General features: G+C 38.9%; 1 protein-coding gene across 1 annotated transcript in view; it reads right to left on the reverse strand.

Annotated features, from left to right (window-relative positions):
- The window catches only part of LOC126457138 (uncharacterized), a 288,468-nt gene that overhangs the window by 264,426 nt on the left and 606 nt on the right, over window positions 1–23,436 (reverse strand). The window lies entirely within an intron of this gene.

Genomic DNA, 23,436 nt, shown 5'->3' on the forward strand with positions numbered 1-23,436 from the left:
AACATCCCCCCCCCCCCACCCCCCGCCTACAACTCTCATGTTAAATTGTCCATACTGCAGCTACCAAGGTACTTCATATGAAAGACAGCTGTGTGCTGAACCCAGTTTTGGACTCTCATTTCTTCATTTTTGTCTAACAAATCAAGTTTATGTTTATTTATTTGTTTCTAGCTTCTTCATGATCATTCTTGTCACTGACCTACACTAAGCAGGTAGTGAATGATGTAATTTTAACATAAAAGAAAATGATTCATTTTCGGTAAAAATGCACTTATGGAATATACCCCAGTCAACGAACAACGAACACCACAAAAGGTCACCTGGGGGGGGGGGGTTGAAGAGGGTCATGAACAACACACTAAAATTTCTGACCAGTGACACACGAACGTCACATTTGAAGATAATTGCTTCTGTGTTTCTCTTGAAAATCTCTAAAACCAGCTTCTAGCAAAAACATTTCCACGCAAAATCAAACTACATGAAATTTCCTACGAAAAAAATGTCCTAATCATATTTTCTCTACAACTAATAGTTCCTGCATTACTGGGGGTAGAAAAATAGTAGATTATTAAAAATAGTGTTTTAATGGTACAAAATTAATGTTTACTGTTAAATGAAGTGGGTTGAGAACAAATAATAAATGTGTGCACCATATCCTAGTGCAGTAGAACCTATTAAGGGGTAAGCTGTGTTCTGAGAGTGTGATGGGCTGTGTGGGGGGAAAAGAGGGTAAGGGAGAGGGTATGAAGGGTGGATGTACGTGAGGGAAGGCAGGTCACTGGTCATGTTCACACCTCTTTCCTCCTTTGTAAGTCTGCAAACTGAAGTGTGAGGTGGCAAGTCCCCACTCTCTCTGACCCACTATATCGCAAGAAACAACCACAAGGTAAAAAAGTTATACCGATGCTTCGGCAGCTCACCTTATGAATCACCACACAACGCAGTGCACATCCAAATTTTCCACAAATCTATTAACACTAAATTGAATACATTGCTAATAATAGTAACGTAAGGAAAGCATATAGACAGATTCTACATAAATCTCTGCACATTGTTTTACATTGCTGGAGGGGAAACTGATCCTCAGTCACCTGGTCACCAGGTGTAGCATTCTGCCAGGATAGGCGACTTCCACTACCATCACTGCACAATTTTCACTTTACAGGCTGTACCTCCCCAGCATTTCCTATCCAGTTCTTGTAAGTAAGCAGACAAAATAACTTCACTGAGCTCATGTTTATATAGGGTGAAGTGGGGTAAGTGTAACCATGGGGTTAATGTAACCACGGCTTATGGTGCCTTAAAGAAGCTGTATTTTTACCTCTGACCTATCACAAATGTTAATTTACTCCTTTCTTTGTTATATTTAACCATAAGTTGTCAAATCTGACATAAATTGGTAATTAACTTTTGGACTTGAATTGACGTCTACATTTTCACTTTGCGAGAGAGTGCCATGCTCAGAATTTGGTGGTCTGTCATTTTTGCAGTTTTAAAGATAACTGCACAATTTTTTGGTTACAACCTAACTTTTGCATGATAATTTCAAATATGAAATTTGTTTTACTCTACTGATAAAGCTCTTGGTATGCCAGGCATGATTACACTTACCCCAACTTTTTCCCATGTGGGGCAAGTGTAACCAATCGACTGGGGCAAGTGTAACCAGGGAGGGTTACACTTGCCCCAAACAAACTTACTGGAACATATTTATTTATTTAAGCCGTAACCTTGTTTTTACCATCACACTAGATCAACTAAACTGGCCTTCCTGTACATATGGATACCAGAATACCTGATGAGCTGGAGTTGTAGGTCTACTGAGTTTGTGTGAGATATATTTTATTTTTTATTTAAGTCTACTATATTTTTAAACCACGTTTCCTTTTATAAAATACGACACAGAACTGTAAAGAATGCCACCACTTCAATTACAGTACAGTATGTGAAGCATTGTTTGACTGACAACAATGTTGAGCATGATAATTCATCCTGCAGCCAATGGATGTAGCAGTGTTTACGAGTGTGAAATCTACTTGGGACCAAAATAACTCGTCACCAGAGACATCATCAAGGGGTAAAAATTAGCAAACGTGACTTTTCCAATCTCCTCACTGCTGTATGGAATGAAACACCACCTGAATTGTCGAAAAGTGGTTTTCAAAAAGCAGGAATATTCCCTTACAGTAGAGAAGTAATTGATAAAACGGTAATACAGCCATAGACTGTGTGGAAGCTACGTCTCTAACAGAAAGTACTCAGATTTTTGGGAAGCTTCCAGCTGAACAACCTCCAGAATTTTATAGGCCTACATCTACTGAGCCCTGCAGTTTTCCCAGTATCATAGTTCTTTCTCAACCATTCCCGAGCTAACCAATGTTTCATTATGTTCTGGAACTTCTGATTTGTCATTTGAAAGCTTATTATTGGAAACAGTCCGACAGTGTAGTCCCACTGGTAAAACAAAGAAGAAAAGGATTGCACCAGGAGCTGAAGTTATCACTTTTCAAGACGCCATCTATAAAGAAAAAGATTTTAAAGGAAACAAGAATAATAAGGAGAAAGCAAAACAAAAAAGCATTATCAGCATAAAAAAGGGCTTGGTAATGAAAAGTAAATCTTCCAAACAAAGTGCTGTTACTTTATCCGAAATGGCATCTCAGAATGTTGTAGGAAAAAAATCCCTGATTGCTCATGTGGGTAACAAGGAAAAAACACTGGAAGTTGAATCAACAAGTGAAGAAAGTGAAACTGAAGGAGGCCTATCTTTAATAAGTAGTGATGAAGAAAATGGGACCATAACAACATTGGACGATCTCAGGAAAGAAATGATAAACTATGAAGAAGAAAAAGAGGCAAACTTATAAAGTGAACTTATAAAGTGAATTTTTCTTTTCTCTTGAGACTAGATATTTTATTATTTTTGTTAAATTGCCTACTAAAGAAAAAATATTACTTTTGTAGAATTTAAGCTAATAAATTACTGGCCTAAAACAAAAATAAATAATCTACGATGCATTCTGTTTCAGTGTTTTATGGTTTAGGCTAACATTTTTTTTTTTTTTTTTTAGCTAACATTTTCTGTGTATTTCGTAATATACAAAGAGGCGTGAGCAAAAAAGTTCATATCTTGAGTAAAATTTAAGATATTTTAATAATTTAAAAACCCTCAAATTCAGTAAAAATTGGGTAATCACGTCACTTACCTCAAGTCTCTTTTACAATGCTCTGTATGGGTACAACAAAGCGGGGTTACACTTGCCCCGAACCATGGGGCAAGTGTTACCTCACGACACAAAATTTTGAAAACAATTATTTGACCATATAATTTTTTTTTTCAAAAACAAAATGTGTGTTGTTTAAAAGTCAATAAGTCAAACTTTAAGCATGAGAAATTTCAAAATAATATCTTCAATAACAAGTTGGTAGTTTGGTGTCAAAGTTGAACTATGCCAAAACGTGGTTACACTTACCCCACTTCACCCTAGTACAGTTATTTTCAGTGTATTGAGTGAATACTTATTTGGAGTGTCCAAGTGGCTTTTTACATAAAATACGTTCCTGTAAATAATTTCACAATATAAACAAGAGCTCGATGAAGTTATTTTGTCTTCTCACATGAGAGAACTGGACAGGAAATGCTGGGGAGATTCAGTCTGTCCATAAGCTGAAAAGCAAGAAGTGCTTTTGGATGGAGGAGTTACCTCTGCTCAAAGAGTGGTACAGCTGCTGTACAGGATGACTAAGAATCAATTTCCCTTTAGTCTAAGAACAGAGTTATGCACAATCTGTTCATGTGTGTTTCCTGCATTAGTATTATTAGTATCCCATATTTACAATATATACTGTGTTAATGTACTTGTGGAAAATAAACAACCTTGGTGATGTCTGCACAGTATGTAGCCAATGATAAGGTGAGCTGCAGAAGGGTTGATAAACTTTGTCCAACACCATGGAGTTGCTTTTAGCTATGCACTTCACGGAGAGAATAGGGAATCGCCTGCACACTCTTCAGTTTGCAATGAGGCAATTGCATGACCACAATCTGGCAAACTACTTTCCCTTGCACTTCCAACCTTCACCCCCCTCACCCTTTCCACACACAGTTACAGTGCCAGAACACAAGTAATCCCTTAATATGGTTATATTACACTCAGATCTACACACATTCAATATCTGTTCATAATTCATTCACCTAACAATAAACATTAATTTTATACCATGAAAACACTACTTACATAATCTGTGATTTTGAACTTCTCTTCAACATGGAGACCATTAGTCCTAAAGAAAAAATTAACAGGACCCTTTTAACTAAGAAATTTAATGTAGTTTAATTTTGCTCTGGGAAGCATTTTTGCTAGAAGCTGTGGTTTTCAAGTTATTGAGAAAAACTTCAGGTGTCCCTTCCACCCATGCCAAGGTCATGCCTCACTTGTCAGGATTTTTCCAGTCTGGGCTTTTAGTATGTTGTTCATGACATCCTTGTACCACTGTACAAAAATTTGCAACTATGCAAATTCCCCTCCCCTCTCCAATTTTCCTTTGTTGACTGAACTAGTACCTGGTTTTTCCATTGTGTGTTGTACTTAGTAATTGTTTCAGCGATGAATGATGGGAAGAGACTGTGATGAATCAAGAGTCAGCTGTGGATATTGCTCACCCTTTGATGTTCCAACTGTGAATTCATGACAAGAAGAGGTGAATAATTTTAACTGTGTACTTACTAGACTCAGTACAATCAGTACCATATCTGCAAATGATGCCCTTAAAAATTGAGTGGGAGAAAACATACCCCTTCCCCTCCTCTCCACCCCTACTTCTCTTTCCTATCTGTGTTAGTTAGCTTTTACTGGGGAGAGATTGAGTCACAGCTCTGTTACATGAGCTCTACACAATAATCAAGTGTAACTTACACAAAATATAGTAAAGTTAGACCACAATTACATGGCACAAGCTTTATCATATATCATGTTCTGCAGGACCCCTTAATATGCAACAGAACAATAGTAACCAGAAACATCTGATATATCTATCATGTGTTGTCCAAAAATTGCCACAATCCATGCTTGTACTTCTGAAAGTCTCTCTGGCATGCACCCAGACTGATTATTCATTGTAAAACGAATTTTCAACGGCGTAATGTGCCATCATCATAATAATGTTACTCCTGCTGACTGACATCCTGGTGCAGTAGGTGCAGTATACACACCTGTCATCTCTTGCCTTCATTGACCCCATGTATGGACCACGCGATGTGCTAGCCATGGTGGTGGAGGTAGCTCACGCTTGGGAACTGAGTGGCAATCCTCAGTCTGCACTCCAACTTTGCTGTGCTTGGTGTTTGTTTCCACTGCATTTGCAGAATTTATGCTTGACTAAATTGAAATCTATTATCTTCATTGATGAGATTCTCATACAGATGGATTTCAATAGCCTCCTTGTATACACAACTCCAATAGTGGAACTTGTTTTTTTGTATCTCCATATTTCACTTTGTGGTTAGTTTCAAGGTAATGTTCAGCAACTGCTGATTTTTTGGGATGCTGGAGGTCCATGTGCCATTTGTGTTCCATGCACCTTTCTTAAATTGTGCAAATGGTTTGTCCAACATGTTTTTCTGCACTCGGACATAACACACTTCAGATATCCAAAGGCCCAGGTAATCTTTTACTGTCCCTAAGAGGAATTTCGTCTTTGCCATTGGGTGGTGCACACATTTGACATAATTGTTGTAATATTCTATTGATTTTTCCGTATACATTGCCCACATGACGATTGTAGGCTATGTTTTTCAGTTGGCCTCCATTGGAGGTTGGCTGTAACTGGTCTTTTTGTTTGAAGGTGCAAATAATTTGATAGTTTCTACAGCTGTTTTTCTGGAATATGTCCCTGTTCTGGTTTTAGGCTTATTTTGTTAGGGATCACATGAGCTCTGTGGATCAGCGTGTTTAGTACTCCCTCCCTTTGTGACAGTTGATGACAGCTAGAGGCGTGGAAGTACTGGTCTGTGTGGGTTTTCTTCCAATAGATGCTGAGACCCAGTATTGCTTCCCGTTTTCTCCATACCAGAACATCCAAGAACAGAAACTGACCACTTTGCTCTTTCTCCATTGTGAAATGAATTTGGTTGTGGATACAGTTCAGGTATTGAAAGAAAACTTGAAATCTCATCTTTCCAGTGAGGCCAAATGACAAACATATTATCAACACGTCTGTAAAAGACTACTGGTTTTAAAGGTGCTCACATTTGCTAATGAACAGACTCAAAACTAACATCACATGTTTTGCAAACTCATGTGGTGGCACTCCTATTGTACTCACTATTGGCCTCTTTCGTGTACCTTTGGAAGCCTGAAGAGCCTTGGTGGTGCACCAGCATGTGTTCAAAATTTCTCCAATGTCCCTTTTGTAAAAGTACTTTGGAGAAATTCAATCATCTTACGCTGCATCTTCCTGGTTGGATCATCGGCTCTTGTGAGCGGCTTTGTCTAGGAGTTTGTACGTTTTCTCTTTACATTCTGCAACTGTTAGTAAGATGGTTATGTTCCCCTTATCTGCTGGGAGGATGACAATGTCTTGATTGTTACACAGAGAATGTAGTGCAGCTCTTTCCCACCCGGAGATGTTATGTACAAATTCTTCAACTTAGATGACTGTGGGCTCTGGCAGTGAAAGTTCTCCAAGCACAGCGGAAACGGAACACTAGGCAGAGCGAAGGCAGAGTGCAGACTGAGAACGGACACTCGATTCACGAGTGTGAGATACCCCACCACCAGGCCAGAACATTGCACAGTCCATTCACAGGATCAGTGGAGGGGGAGGGAGAGGGGGAGTGGGGGTGGGGAGGAGACGTCCAGCATATGAATCACATGCACTAGTCCACGATGTCAGTCAGCAGAAGTAACATGATGATGATGATGATGATGATGGCATGTTTCGCTGTTGAAAATTCATTCTACAATGAACAATCAATCCAACTGCATGCCAGAGAGATTTTCAAGAAGGATATTCACTGGGGCAACTTACGAACACACATTACTTGTACATATTAATATTTTCTTCCTATCTACAGAAAATAGTACCGAAGAGACCCACAATTAGAAGAACTAACAAGTCACTCTGGTGGGAAAACCCATTTCCATAACCCCAATCAGAGACCCAAAACAGGGCTGGAAGTACTCTACACTAAGTTCGTCTGCGACCTCGTCGTCGCACAAGAGTTTACAAAAATATAGAGAACATCGAACCAACAACAACTACAGGCGACAAGAAGAATCGCATCCCAGTGAAGAATGTCGCCGCCAATGCGCTCGTTGATGGACCATGTGTGTTTCTTGGATGTACTCTTAATTTCAGTTTGGACATAAACGATACCTTCTCTCATGGAAATGGATGGTTGGCAGTTGCCATAGTAAGAGGAGGTAGCGGAGTTCCAAGTGTACCTGGACTCGAAAGTTTTAATGATAGAGATGTAATTTCGTTTCGCACTTATCATATGTTTGAAGTTGTGTTTTAAGTACGGTGTAAGGAGAAAAAAGCGGTTGGGAGGAGGCAGTGTAGCTGAATATCTAAGGAACTTGCATAAAATAGAGGACCAATTTTTAAAAGACTCAAGCCACTTTAATAATTTTAGTACTTTCTTCTCATGGGCAGAAATGATGATAATTTACATAACAAGTAAATATATGTATGACATGCTTGCTGTACATTTTAAGTAGGGTGAAAATATGAAGGGATGTATAAACTGCTAAAATAGCAACAGGTACAATATCTATGATAACCTTGAAGCTTTACAAAATAACCAAAATAGACATTAATGACTGGTCTTTATTAATGCTTTCAAATAATACCTTTTCTCACTTTTTTTCACATATTGCCCTATAACATTATATATGGAAGATAACTGTTGTCACATTATATACTGAACACAAGTGCTGCCTACAGTTTATGTGTATTAAAGTCTTGGGGTAATGTTCGCCAGGATAAACAGTAATCTTTCATGGAGCAGTTAAGTTTGGATACAATGGCACCTTATCTCCGAAAGTATGAGCATCACAAACAAAAATGAATAAAATACAATCGTGTACCTGCAGCTGACTGAGGAATGGCACAGATCACACAAAAGTCCACAAAACTGCGTTAATTTTCAAGTGCTCTAGCTTTCTTTTTCTGTTTCACGAATACAATTTCACATCCACACACAATATGTAACAGCTGCAGTAAAACTGTTCATGAGAGGTTGCCCTTGTTGACAGTTGTGAGAAATGGATTGTGGCCACTGAGAGAAAGTGCTCTTTAAAATAATGGTAGCATTCAATTTGCTTTCACTGTCAATGCCGTAAGAATGATAAATTGTAGAAATTAATGATGGAGGCAAGTAGTAGCCTCGAATGTATTACTCATATGTCTACGAGTTCACGTTTTGCAAGTTCAGGTTCATGCAGATAATGACATTTGTCGCCAAGTGAATGTTTGCAAGTGGTAACATATGAAGAATGTGCCTTTATTTTTGAGTTATCAGTCTTCTGAGTGGTTTGATGCGGCCTGTCACGAATTTCTCTTCCATGCCAACCTCTTCACCTCACACTAGTACTTGAAACCTATGTCCTATATTATCTGCCAGACGTATTCCAATCTCTGTCTTCCTCTACAGTTTTTGCCCTCTATGGCTCCCTCTAGTACCTTGGCAGTCCGTCCCTGATGCCTTACATCCTGTCCCTTCTCCTTGTCAGTGTTTTCCACATACTCATTTCCTCTCTGATTCTGCACAGAACCTGCTCATTCCTTACCTTATTAGTCCACCTAATTTTCAACATTTGTCTGTAGTACCACATCTCAAATGCTTCGATTCTCTTCTGTTCCGGTTTTCCCCCAGTCCATTTTCACTACCACACAATGCTGTGCTCCAAACATATATTCTCAGAAATTTCTTCTTCGGGTTAAGGCCAATGTTCGATACTAGTAGACTTATCTTGGCCAGGAATGCCCTTTTTTGCCAGTGCTAGTCTGCTTTGGATGTCCTCTTTGCTCCATCCATCATTGGTTATTTTACTGCCTAGGCATCAGAATTCCTTAACTTCATCTACTTTGTGACCATCAATCCTGATGTTAAGTTTCTCACTGTTCTCATTTCTGCTATTTCTCATTACTTCCATCTTTCTTAGATTTACTCTCAAACCATATTCTGTACTCATTAGACTGTCCATTCCATTCAGCAAATAATGTAATTCTTCTTCACTTTCACTCAGGACAGCAATGTCATCAGCAAATTTTATCACTGATACCCTTTCACCTTCAGTTTTAATTCCACTCCTGAACCTTTCTTTTATTTCCACCATTGCTTCTTTGATGTACAGACTGAACAGTAGGGACGAGAGACTACATCCCTGTCTTACAGCATTTTTAATCCGAACATTTTGTTCTTGGTCGTCCACCTTTTATTCCCTCTTGGTTCTTGTACATATTGTATCCTACATGTCTCTCCCTATAGCTTACTCTTATTTTTCTCAGAATTTCAAACATCTTGCACTATTTTACATTGTCAGATGCTTTTTCTAGGTCGACAAATCCTATGAACGTGTCTTGATTTTTCTTTAGTGTTGCTTCCATTATCAACTGCAATATGAGAATTGTCTCTCTGGTGCCTTTACCTTTCCTAAAGCCAAATTGATCATTATCTAACATACTCTCAATTTTCTTTTCCATTGTTCTGTATATTATTCTTGTCATCAACTTGGATGTATGAGTTGTTAAGCTGATTTGTGACAATTCTCGCACTTGACAGCTCTTGCAGCCTTCGGAATTTTGTGGGTGATATTTTTCCGAAAGTCAGACAGTACACTGCCAGACTCAGACATCCTACACACCAACATGATAGTTGTTTTGTTGCCCCTTCCCTTAATGATTTGAGAAATTCTGATGGAATGTTATCGATCCCTTATGCCTTATTCGATAAGTCCTATATCTACATCTACATGACTACTCTGCAATTCACATTTACATGCTTGGCAGAGGGTTCATCGAACCACAATCATACTATCTCTCTACCATTCCACTCTCGAACAGCGCACAGGAAAAACGAACACCTAAACCTTTCTGTTCGAGCTCTGATTTCTCTTATTTTATTTTGATGATCATTCCTACCTACGTAGGTTGGACTAAACAAAATATTTTCGCATTCGGAAGAGAAAGTTGGTGATTGAAATTTCGTAAATAGATCTCGCCGCGACGAAAAACGTCTTTGCTTTAATGACTTCCATCCCAACTCGCGTATCATATCCGCCACTCTCTCTCCCCTATTACGTGATAATACAACACGAGCTGCCCTTTTTTGCACCCTTTCGATGTCCTCTGTCAATCCCACCTGGTAAGGATCCCACCGCGCAGCGTTATTCTAACAGAGGACGAACGAGTGTAGTGTAAGCTGTCTCTTTAGAGGACTTGTTGCATCTTCTAAGTGTCCTGCCAATGAAACGCAACCTTTGGCTCGCCTTCCCCACAATATTATCTATGTGGTCTTTCCAACTGAAGTTGTTTGTAATTTTAACACCCAGGTACTTAGTCGAATTGACAGCCTTGAGAATTTTACTCCTTATCGAGTAATCGAATTCCAACGGATTTCTTTTGGAACTCGTGTGGATCACCTCACACTTTTCGTTATTTAGCGTCATCTGCCACACCATACAGCAATCTTTTCTAAATAACTTTGCAACTGATACTGGTCTTCAGATGACCTTACTAGACTGTAAATCACAGCTCTCTTAAATTCTGATTCTAATACTGGGTATTGAATAGAATTGGGGAGAAGAGGAGTTTGTGGCACAACTTGACAAGAAGAAGGGACCGGTTGGTAGGACATGTTCTGAGGCATCAAGGGATCACAAATTTAGCATTGGAGGGCAGCGTGGAGGGTAAAAATCGTAGAGGGAGACCAAGAGATGAATACACTAACTTGTAAGCAGATTCAGAAGGATGTAGGTTGCAGTAAGTACTTGGAAATGAAGAAGCTTGCACAGGATAGAGCAGCATGGAGAGCTGCATCAAACCAGTCTCAGGACTGAAGACAACAACAACAACATACTGGATCCACTATGTCTTCCAAATTGACTCCTGTTTCTTCTTCTATCAGATCAGGCAAATCTTCCCCCTCATAGAGCCCTTCAATGTACTCTTTCCAACTGTCCACGCTCTCCTCTGCACTTGAATATGGAGTTCCGGTTGCACTCTTAATGTTACCACCCCTCTTTTTTTAATTTCATAGAAGGTTGTTTTTACTTTCCTATGTGCTGAGTCAGTCCTTCCGAATCTCATTTCTTTTTCTTCACATTTTTCATGCAGCCATTTTGTCTTAGCTTCCCTGCACTTCCTATTTATTTAATTCCTCAGTGACATGTATTTCTCTATCCCTGAACTTGCCTGAACATTTTTGTACTCGATTCATCGATTAGCTGAAGTATTTCTTCTGTTACCCATGATTTCTTTGCAGTTGCCTTCTTTGTACCTATGTTTTTCTTTCCAGCTTCTGTGATTGTCCTTTCTAGAAATGTCCATTCCTCTTCAGCCGTACTACCTACCAGACTATTCTTAATTGCTTTATCTACAGCCTTAAGAGAATTTCAAGCATATCTCATCATTCCTTAGTACTTCCGTATCCCACTTCTTTGCGTATGGATTTATCCTGACCGATCTCTTGAACTTCAGCCTACTTACTACTACATTGTGATCTGAGTCTATATCTGCTCCTAGGTACGCCTTACAATACATCTGATTTCGGAATCTCCGTCTCACCATGATTTAATCTAACTGAAATCTTCCCATACCACCCGACCTTTTCCAAGTATACCACTTCCCCTTGTAATTCTTGAACAGATTATTCACTATTACTAGCTGAAATCTATTACAGAACTCAATTAGTCTTTCTCTTCTCTCATTCCTTGTCCCAAGCCCATAATCGCCTGTAACCTTCTGTTCTACTCCTTGCCCTACAACTGTATTTCAGTCCCCCATGACTATTAGATTTTTATCTCCCTTTGTGTACTGTATTACTCTTTCAATATTGTCTCATATACTTTCTCTCTCTCTTCATCTTCAGCTTGCAACGTTGGCATGTATCCCTGAACAATCATTGTTGGTGTTGGTTTGCTGTCAATTCTGATAAGAATAACCAAATCACTGAACTGTTCAGAGTAACACACTCTCTGCCCTACCTTCCTATTCATAATGAATCCTAATCCCGTTATACCATTTTCTGCTGCTGTTGATATTACCCCATATCCATCTGACCAGAAATCCTCATCTTCTTTCCATTCCACTTCACTGACCCCTTCTATATCTAGATTGAGCCTTTGTATTTCCCTTTTCAGATTTTCTAGCTTCCCTATCACATTCAAGCTTCTGACATTCCACACCCCAACATTAGAATATTATCCTTTCATTGACTATTCAATCTTTTTCTCATGGTCACCTTCCCTATGGCAGCCCCCTCCCGGAAATCCGAATGGGGGACAATTCCGGAAGCCAATGGAGAGAGCACCATGACACTTTTTCAATTACAGGCCACATGTCCTGTGGATACGCACCATGTGTCATTAATGCAGTGGTTCCCATTGCCTTCTGCATCCTCATGACATTGATCATTGCTGATTCTTCCACCTTTAGCGGCAGTTTCCCACCCAAAGGGCAAGGGAGTGCCCTGAACCTCTGCCTGCTCCTCTGCCCTCTTTGACAAGGCCATTGGTAGTATGGGGTGATTTCTTATGCCAGAAGTCTTTGACCACCAATGCTGATTATTAATCAAAAATTAAGCGGTGGCTAGTTTCGAACACAAGACCGAGGACATTTTGATTATGAATCAAAGACGTCTCCCATAGACCAAGGATCACGTATATTGTCATTTTTACGCTAATTTACAGGAGACATAAGCAGTGACGGATTTACGAACAAACTAAAGGAAATAGTTGTGCAATGAGTATGAGTGAACGAGAAATGTTCCTACAGCAGATATCACAAAGTCAATGCAAGAGCGAGCCGGACATGACAACGATGAAGGTAAAAACTATGGTAAGGAAAAAGACAGCACTAACATAGCAACTTTGCATAGCATCTGATGAACAGCTAATTGCATTCCAGTGCTATTTAATCAGTTGAAGCGAACAACAGAGCTATTTGCATGAACATATAGGCAGTACTGATTCTGATATGGCAACAAATGTTTTGGCTTAAGAGAGGGCTGCAAATGTAATAAAAAAAATCAGAGAAGGGGGTGATGACTAATGACTTGATGTTATACTGGATTGATGTCATTGGACCCAAAAGTGGCCTATTTTTTTCAAAGGAGAGGAATGTTTGCGCTACAGTCTTTCACAGGACACCTCAAACAGTCCCAATAATAATTCCTTGTGTTACAACTCTTACAGTGGAGCGCAACTAAGAAAGCAGCTGCATGAAGCCTTCTGTGCAGAGAGGGAAGAGGAATACTTTGTGGCAATGCCAGTGTGCTCTCTGTCCCTGTACCACACCTCACACCTACCTTGAAACAGTCAACATTAGCGATGAGAACAATACAGGGCGATTCAAAAAGAATACCACAACTTTAGGAATTTAAAACTCTGCAACGACAAAAGGCAGAGCTAAGCACTATCTGTCGGCGAATTAAGGGAGCTATAAAGTTTCATTTAGGTTGTACATTTGTTCGCTTGAGGCGCTGTTGACTAGGCATCAGCGTCAGTTGATGCTAAGATGGCGACCGCTCAACAGAAAGCTTTTTGTGTTATTGAGTACGGCAGAAGTGAATCGACGACAGTTGTTCAGCGTGCATTTCGAACGAAGTATGGTGTTAAACCTCCTGATAGGTGGTGTATTAAACGTTGGTATAAACAGTTTACGTCAACTACCCGAGGCGATGGATCGGCCGCCAGGCAGCCCGTGACAGAGCACTTCATCACTGGCCTCCAAGAAGCCCTGATCTTACCCCCTGCGATTTTTTCTTATGGGGGTATGTTAAGGATATGGTGTTTCGGCCACCTCTCCCAGCCACCATTGATGATTTGAAACGAGAAATAACAGCAGCTATCCAAACTGTTACGCCTGATATGCTACAGAGAGTGTGGAACGAGTTGGAGTATCGGGTTGATATTGCTCGAGTGTCTGGAGGGGGCCATATTGAACATCTCTGAACTTGTTTTTGAGTGAAAAAAAAAAAAAAAAAACCTTTTTAAATACTCTTTGTAATGATGTATAACAGAAGGTTATATTATGTTTCTTTCATTAAATACACATTTTTAAAGTTGTGGTATTCTTTTTGAATCACCCTGTATATTCAGTCTGGTTTGGAAAACAATTGACTCATTTGGTTGTAGTTTTAGGTATCTGTTGGATTATCAGTCATTCATTTCTTTTGAATGAAACTAATCTGTGGGAGTAACTGAATGAAAACAGTTCATACAGTTCATTGTAGTTCTGCATACTGACTGAATTATTTATTATTCTTTTCAAGTGAAACCAATCGGTAGTTTTTCTTTTAGTTGAACCGTGTATTCATTCTTTAAACTAGAACCATCTGTTTTAGCTGACACTCTTCTGAGCGAAACAACTCAGTAAAATTTTCATTAGTTGAAATAAAGCAGTTGGTATACAACGGGGGTACAGATACCCCAAAGGGGTAGCCCTACTCGCGGGGGTACTTTAAGATATCTTAGAGTGTACATCAAACTTAAAATTAACATTACACATTTTCATCTAATTATACTGTGAAACGACTAATTCTTGCTTTCATCATTTGAAACTTATAAATATGTTTTTGTGGATTACGGGGTTCCAGATGCAAATTTTAACATTTAACTAATGAAGGTAATGTATCGTTGGGGTATATAGTTGAGCATAAAAGTTCACTTTGGGTACATGAAAAAGAAAGGAACATTGCCACATTTTAGGCATTGAAAATACAACATGAAGAAATCAAAACGTGGACGTACAAGCCATCCCGATTCATTTTGATACACATGTGGAGAATTCAGGACAAGGAAACAAAGACAACCAATTTCTAACTTACTGAAGACAACGTATCATCTATACTTCAAATGCCAACTGGGAGATCAGGATAAAGATTGGGTACCTCACATAACTCGTTCTAGGTGCAGTTCTAAACTAACACAATTGCTGAAAGGATAAAAAAAAGAGCACTTATCATTTGGCATACCAATGATCTGGGAAGTGCCTCAAAATCATGTTCATGATTGCTACTTCTGTTTGACTAATGTAACTGGCTTTTCATAAAGAATAAGAAGAATATTAAATACCATAACCTGCCCTCAGTGATTAGACCTGTCCCCACAGTGAAGACCTGCCAGTTCCTATTTCTCCATTAGGATGGGAAGAAGTTCCTAATTCTGATCATGAATCTACAAACGCTGAGGAAGCACAATGTCAATCAAGTGAAGAGGATCACTTTCCAGAACAAAGACCACATTTAATGACCTAGTTCGTGATTTATACTTATCCAAGGAGCAGGCAGAAATTTTATCTTCAAGTCTTAAGGAATGGAACTTACTTCATGAAGAAACAAGAATTACTCGCTTTGGGCAATGTAATAAAGATTTGATGACATATTACCATATGGTGGGAAGTGTTTGTCCTTGTAGTGATGTAGTAGGATTACCGAAACAGCTAAACATACCATACGATGCTGCCAAGTGGCGCTTGTTTATTGACACTTCCAAGACAAGTCTGGAGGCTGCACTATTGCATAATGGTAATACATTTCCATCTGTATTAAGTATGAGGAAGAAAATTGGAAAATATGTGGTGATATTAAGGTGACTGGTTTACTAACTGGTCTCCAAAGTGGTTTCACAAAGTATTGCCGTTTCCTTTGTCTTTGGGACAGCCGTGCAACAGATAAACATTATACAATTAATCAAAATAAACATTACACAGTTAAACAGTGAGCACCACAAGAGGAATTGGTTCCAGGGAGAGAAAATGCGAAACTTGTACCTTTGGTGGATTCTCAAAATGTTTTCCTTCCCCCACTGCATATTAAGCTCAGCTGTATGAAGAATTTTGCCAAGGGAATTGACAAAAATGCTAATGGTTTTATGTAGCTACATGAAGTGTCCCCTGAATTAAGTGATGCCAAATTGAAAGAGGGGATTTTTATTGGGCCACAAATTAAGAAGTCAATGCATGATAAGAACTTCAAAGAAAACTTAAGTCAGTTAGAACTTGCAGCCTGGCTTTCTTTTAAGGATGTCATTGAAGGTTTCCTAGGGAACACAAGAGCGGATAACAGTGACAAATTAGTGGGCTCTCTTTTAGAGAACTATAAAAATCTTGGATGCAGAATGTCACTAAAAATGCACTTCCTTCATTCTCATTTAGATTCCTTCCCTACCAATTTGAGAGTGGTTTGTGACGAGCATGGAGAAAGGTTCCATCAGGACATTTTGTGAATGGAAAGCTGCTATAGAGGTAGATGGGACCCTTCAATGTCAAGTGACTACTGTTGGTTTTTGAAGCGTGAAGGATATATATCCCAGAGAAGGAATGAATGTTGCAATTTTTCTTGTAAAAATGTACGTTAGTCCCAGGGCACTAGAGATAGGTAATTTTATGGCATTAAGTATGTTATATATTGTCCAAATTTAGTGCAGACCACACTAGTCTCCGTTTTTAGATATAGGCACTTAAAAACCTCCGTAACAAAAAACTGGAGGGTGATGGTGAAAATCTAACTGCATTTTCAGATTCAGCAAGTCCAAATTAGTAAGGTCCACCATGTTTTATCTCTGTACCTGAAAAACATGTTTTTTTTTTTTTTGCTATATAGTGTAATTAATCTTTTAGTCACGGGAATGGCTGGTTTAATGTTGCTGTTATAAGATATGGTAGTAGTGCTCTTACTGCTGCAGGGCTGGAGAGGTCTGATTCTCGTGATGCGTTCACTTATTGCAACCATCATATTGGTAAGGTAGCTAATAAAGATTTTGGGAGGTATCATTATTCTGATAAGGCGCTGCCTCCCAGTGCACATAGCAGATGTAGGGCAGAAGGCTCTGAAGGAGTTTTCTTTCTTTCTTCTGCAAAAGCCAAGAAGCAATTCTTCTTGGTGGTATTTTCTCTGGGCTGCCGGGACAGTCAAGTGTGTCCCTGGGTGACTCAGTAGCTCCACACAGATTGATTGTGTAATTATGCACAACACAGAGCTGTAATGATGTGAAGCCTGCCCCTGGTAGAATTGGAAATTTATTATCAAAATACCAAATACGCAACAAGTTAATCTTGAAAAACAAGTTCATCTACATTCAACAACAGAACATCATTGTGATACATAAATTGACAATATAATTAAGAAAAATTACTTTCTCAAGCAAGAAGAGACAGCAATGCTTCACTAAACAAGTGACAAAATGAAATTTCAACAATACAATGCATCTAGTCTAACAGCAGACTGCAGCTCCAAAATAGCAGTTATACACTCAGAAAAGGCAAGTTACGACTCAAGGAGGAAGCAACCAATTCCAGTTTCCTTATGTTTCATTCCCTCGACACTGATTTTTCACAATTATCGCTGAACGTTGGAATCAAAAGCATAACATGTCAGTTTAGTTATGCATATGCAATGTTGTTATCGAGTGCAATGGAGCCAGTGCTTTGTAGTTTGTAGTGAGCATTGGCACTATTGATGTTCAAGGGAGTTCTTTGGCACAAAAATACCATACAAGCAAACAAAAGCTAACAGTTGTTGCTCATGATCAGTAAATAACAAGATGACCAACTCATAGTGCCAATAATAAACAACACGTTACAGGTAAAATAAGAACACAAAACAACACTAGGCTCACTGGACATGTGACATGGGAGGAGAGAGAGAGAAATCTGCTGCGGCTCAGCACTTGCCAAGTAAAAGTATTGGTTGCTGTGGAGAAGAGATGCAACATTTTATTCAGGGGTGACACTGAAATACATAAACATGACAACAGCTTTAACAAGTATGAGGAAAACCTCTAAATAAATGCAACCTGAATCAGTGGTGGATACAGAAAAACCTCAAGCAGGAGGCTCTAAAGATATCTTTACTGTTACCACAATAAAAAATAATCAAGCCACATGCAAAGTTTATGAAAGTTTTATTTAAACTGATTATACACATATACAAGACATTCGACAGAGGGCCTATATAGCAACAATGCGCTTTAAGGAATCTTCTTGAAAGTCACTATTACTGGAGATATATGCATCAACAGTTTCCCATACCTAACTCATAATAAAGAGTTAGGTATGGGAAACTATTGTTACATAAATAGTAAAAATACTGTTACTATGAATTACTATTATTTATATTTCACAATCAACTGATCACTCTCACTCTCGACTAATCTTCACACTTGCCCTTGCTACAACCAGGACTTTTAAGTAATTCATTCTTCAGTCTTCATATTTCTGCTTCTGAATGTAAATTAGCTATCTATACAGCGAATGGTCCATACTTATAATGTTACAGATCAAAGGTTCTCCGTACAGGAAAACAGTACAATATTTGCAACTTTTCTCGAACAAATGCCAGACAGAATAACGTATCGAGATCACTAGAATGGCAGCAACTTTTCTCACAGGTACATGATAACTATCTATGTGCCAGACAGAAACGTATAAAATATGATGGTGCGGACGCGCATGTTACAGAGGAAAGTGCAACTACTCGATAACTCTGTTCAGTCAAGTCGACTGATGAAAGGAACACACGAATAGCGTGCGGGCTGACTGGCAGGGGCAGCACAGGTGGCAATGCGGGCAGCCCTGCGAAATGGGAGGGGGGTCACCCCCCCATATGTATCCGCCACTGGCCTGGATGGTATTCACCATTTTTGCTGCAGATCGCAAGCCTGAAATCACCTAAGTACTACAACAGAAATTAATATATTTTTTAAACCTACTGAAATTTCAAAACACCCAAGATATTTCAATTAACCTTCACATTAATACTTTAATTTCTCCCATTCTGTAATTTTTATTAATAGTTATGCAGAATCATTATGTCAGCAACTGTAAATGATCTAATTACACCTTCTGAGTGATACCAAGTAGTATTTGAAGTGGTTTTTTGAGGACATTGAGGAGGAGAGAGAAAAGTTTTGGCTATGTTTGGTTCAATAGGTACTGTATCCATTGGAGAAAAATCAGATGAGGCAGGTAGAGGATGAAACAAATTGATAATACAGGAGTAGAGAAGAAGCTGTGGGAGGACACATCAGATCCGCTAAGCTGTGAATGCACTGAAAACATCAGATTTGCTGTTTTCCAATCAAAAATGTGCACCCATGTATCTAAAAACTTATAAGCAACAAAGGATTTGGTGAAAACATAATTCCTTTCTTACCCTACTCCATGAATGAACGAACTGTAGAAATGTAACTAACTGTTGTAACAACCCCCTCCCCAAATACCCTTATGTGATAACCAAAATCACTTTACTTAGATTGTTCCAACAGCCCCATGAGTCATATGATCTGGGGTAATTAGAACAGGGAATCCAGACACTTAACATAATGTGAAGATGAGGTTTAAACCATAAGCAACCTAGTTGTGAATGTCAGTACATAAATTTTCAATTCAATCTAAACAAATTCATGCACAAAAATTAATGCCGGGCTTCAATATGCCTCCAGCAAGGCTTAAGTTTCAAACAATACTTTCCCGTCATATGCCAAAAAAACATCCATAACATTCTAATTAGTGAATGTAAGATAGTAAAAGACAGCCATTTGAACGGGTCTGTGTTGACTGTAATTGAAAACGGAGAAATCTGAGTTTCGTGTGTTTATTAAACATTTTCATTTGAAGGGTTGGACTGCCACATGAATCAAAACAGGATTGGATGAAGTTCACATGGACTCTATGCCATCATTGAAGACTATTTAGGCCTACTTTTGGATTAATAAATTTAAAAGTGGTCCGACAAGCAATGAAGATGATGTGCGCTCCACCCATCCATCTGAGGTCACCACAAAGGAAACCATTGACAAAATCCATGATATGTTAATGCAAGACAGCTGAATACAAGGTCATGAGAGTGCTGAGTCTGTAGACATCCCAGCTGAGTGAGTGCATAATATTGTGCATGAAGAAGTGACTATGAAAAAGATGGTGTGCAGCGGGTGCTGCAATTGCTCACAGTCAACCAAAATCACAGCACATCTGGCACAACGTATAAACACACTGTCTTGCCTAATTGCAATCCGCAGGGCTTTTTGCACTGACTTGACATTACACATAAGACTCAAAACAGCAGTCAAAATAATGGACAAAGGCTGGTGAAAATGCACTGAGAAGGCAACAACTATTCTTTCAGATGGTAACGTGACGGCCATTGTTTTTTCAGGATTCCTGAGGAATAATTTTCATAGATTAGGCCTAGTTAGAAGAAGGCAGAACCATAGCTGGACTCTATTCACTGTTGGACAGTTTAAAACTTTTGTTGGCTGAAAAAAGAACTAGGCTAGCACAGAAAAAAGTGCTCTTTCATCAGGATAATGCATTATCCCAAACATCAGCAATAACAATGGCAAATGTGCATGAACAGGGCTTTGATTTTGTTCCTCATACACACTATTCATCAGACATAGCCACAAGCAACTTCTTCCTTTTCCCTAACTTGAAACTTTGACTTGCTGGGTAGAAATTTTCAGCAAATGAGGAATTGATGGTTGCAGTCATTGAGTATTTTGTAGAGTTTGACAGAATCTCTTTTTTCAATGGGATGAAAAAGCTGGAAGATTGCTGGCCCAAGTGCATATCCCTCAAAGGAGAGTATGTCAAGAAGTGAATTGCTTATCAAACCAACAGTTTTCCGGCTTTTTTACAAGACTTATCAAACACCCTCACAGATGTTGGCAGCGAAGGTTAGGCCCTATCCACAACATTCTTTGAGATCATCAATTCAATTTACAAGTAGTAAGAACCAGAGGTTGTACAGAGTTTCAGAGAGAGCATAAGGGAACAATTGACAGGAATGGGGGAAAGAAATACAGTAGAAGAATGGGTAGCTTTGAGGGATGAAATAGTGAAGGTGGCAGAGGATCAAGTAGATATAAAGACGAGGGCTAGTAGAAATCCTTGGGTAACAGAAGAGATACTGAATTTAATTGATGAAAGGAGAAAATATAAAAATGCAGTAAATGAAGCAGGCAAAAAGGAATACAAACGTCTCAAAAATGAGATCGACAGGAAGGGCAAACTGGCTAAGCAGGAATGGCTAGAGGACAAATTTAAGGATGCAGAGGCTTATCTCACAAGGGGTAAGATAGATACTGCGTACAGGAAAATTAAAGAGACCTTTGGAGAAAAGAGAACCACTTGCATGAATATCAAGAGCTCAGGTGGAAACCCAGTTCTAAGCAAAGAAGGGAAAGCAGAAAGGTGGAAGGAGTATATAGAGGGTCCAGAATAATCTCTTTCAAATTTTGAAGGTGGCAGGGGTAAAATACAGGGAGCGAAAGGCTATTTACAATTTTTACAGAAACCAGATGGCAGTTATAAGAGTTGAGGGGCACGAAAGGGAAGCAGTGGTTGGGAAGGGAGTGAGACAGGGTTGTAGCCTCTCCCCAATGTTATTCAATCTGTACATTGAGCAAGCAGTAAAGGAAACAAAAGAAAAATTCAGAGTAGAAAGAAATAAAAACTTTAAGGTTCACCGATGACATTGTAGTTCTGTCAGAGGCAGCAAAGAACTTGGAACAGCAGTTGAACGGAATGGACAGTGTATTGAAAGGAGGGTATAAGATGAACATCAACAAAAGCAAAACGAGGATAATGGAATGTAGTTGAATTAAGTAGGGTGATGCTAAGGGAATTAGACTAGGAAATGAGACACTTAAAGTAGTAAAGGAGTTTTGCTATTTGGAGAGCAAAATAACTGATGATGGTCGAAGGAGAAAGGATATAAAATGTAGACTGGCAATGGCAAGGAAAGCGTTTCTGAAGAAGAAAAATTTGTTAGCATCGAGTATTGATTTAAGTGTCAGGAAGTCGTTTCTGAAAGTATTTGTATGGAGTGTAGCCATGTATGGAAGTGAAACATGGACGATAAATAGTTTAGACAAGAAGAGAATAGAAGCTTTCGAAATGTGGTGCTACAGAAGAATGCTGAAGATTAGATGGGTAGATCACATAACTAACGAGGAGGTATTGAACAGAATTGGGGAGAAGAAGAGTTTGTGGCACAAGATGACTAGAAGAAGGGATCGGTTGGTAGGGCATATTGTGAGGCATCAAGGGATCACCAATTTAGTATTGGAGGGCAGCGTGGAGGGTAAAAATCGTAGAGGGAGACCAAGAGATGAATACACTAAGCAGATTCAGAAAGATGTAGGCTGCAGTAGGTACTGGGAGATGAAGAAGCTTGCACAGGATAGAATAGCATGGAGAGCTGCATCAAACCAGTCTCAGGACTGAAGACCACAACAACAAGTAGTATGTTACTATCATCCCTGTTACACATAACAGGCAAAAAAAGTGCTATAGGCAATCACATAGCAATTAACTAATTATAATCTTCAGCTGTGGTCACAATTCCAAACTGGTACAAATAAATGAGTCTTGAGTCTTTGACAATGCTATCCAGTTGTGCTGAAAATATAAAAAACAATTAAAAAACACAGCTGCAGACTCCAATAACATAACAGACACAAGAAGTAAGAATTACTTTCCAAATTTGTCATACTAAAATATTTTCAAATCATTTATGCTTAAAAAAATCTACATAATCAAACTAATGCACAGTAACCCTTTAAAAATATTAGTTTTCATTACACCAAAAAAGAATACCTACATTATGAAATGTATCTGTTAATAGAGACGTCACCCCCCCCCCCCCAACCAAAAAGAAAATGATGTGTTTCGATAACATATTTAACATTATGTGACAGTTATCAATACCACTATGTTATTGACTGACAAGTGTTTACGTCCTTCCTCGTACTTTAAAAAATCTCACAGACGCGAGCGTGTACCAATAACGCACAAGACAAGATGAAAAGCGCATGGTATGCGATATTGGAAGCTTTCATTATATGCCACACTTCAGATGATATTCCCCCGCTCTCTTGATATGGATACAGGATTTATACCTCATACAGGCTTATTTGTTGAGCTTTTGGCTTCCAAGTTTTCGGACTACTTATGAACCAAGTTTTTGATGCACCTACTACGCAAACAAAACGACACGGTAAACACAGTCGATTACGTGCCGACTACGATAATTTTTCTTGTTAGTTCTGACAGTGGCTTTCATCCATGGCAGTATATAAAAAAACAACGAAATCAATGTCCGAATATATAATCCAATGAAATATGCCTCCTGCTGTGGATTACATGAAAATGGACAATTTACAGACACTTTAACAAGTAACAACAATAACTTGTCAACAATCATTTATC

The sequence above is a fragment of the Schistocerca serialis genome, chromosome 2, assembly GCF_023864345.2.
Source record: "Schistocerca serialis cubense isolate TAMUIC-IGC-003099 chromosome 2, iqSchSeri2.2, whole genome shotgun sequence".
Lineage (NCBI taxonomy): Eukaryota > Metazoa > Arthropoda > Insecta > Orthoptera > Acrididae > Schistocerca > Schistocerca serialis.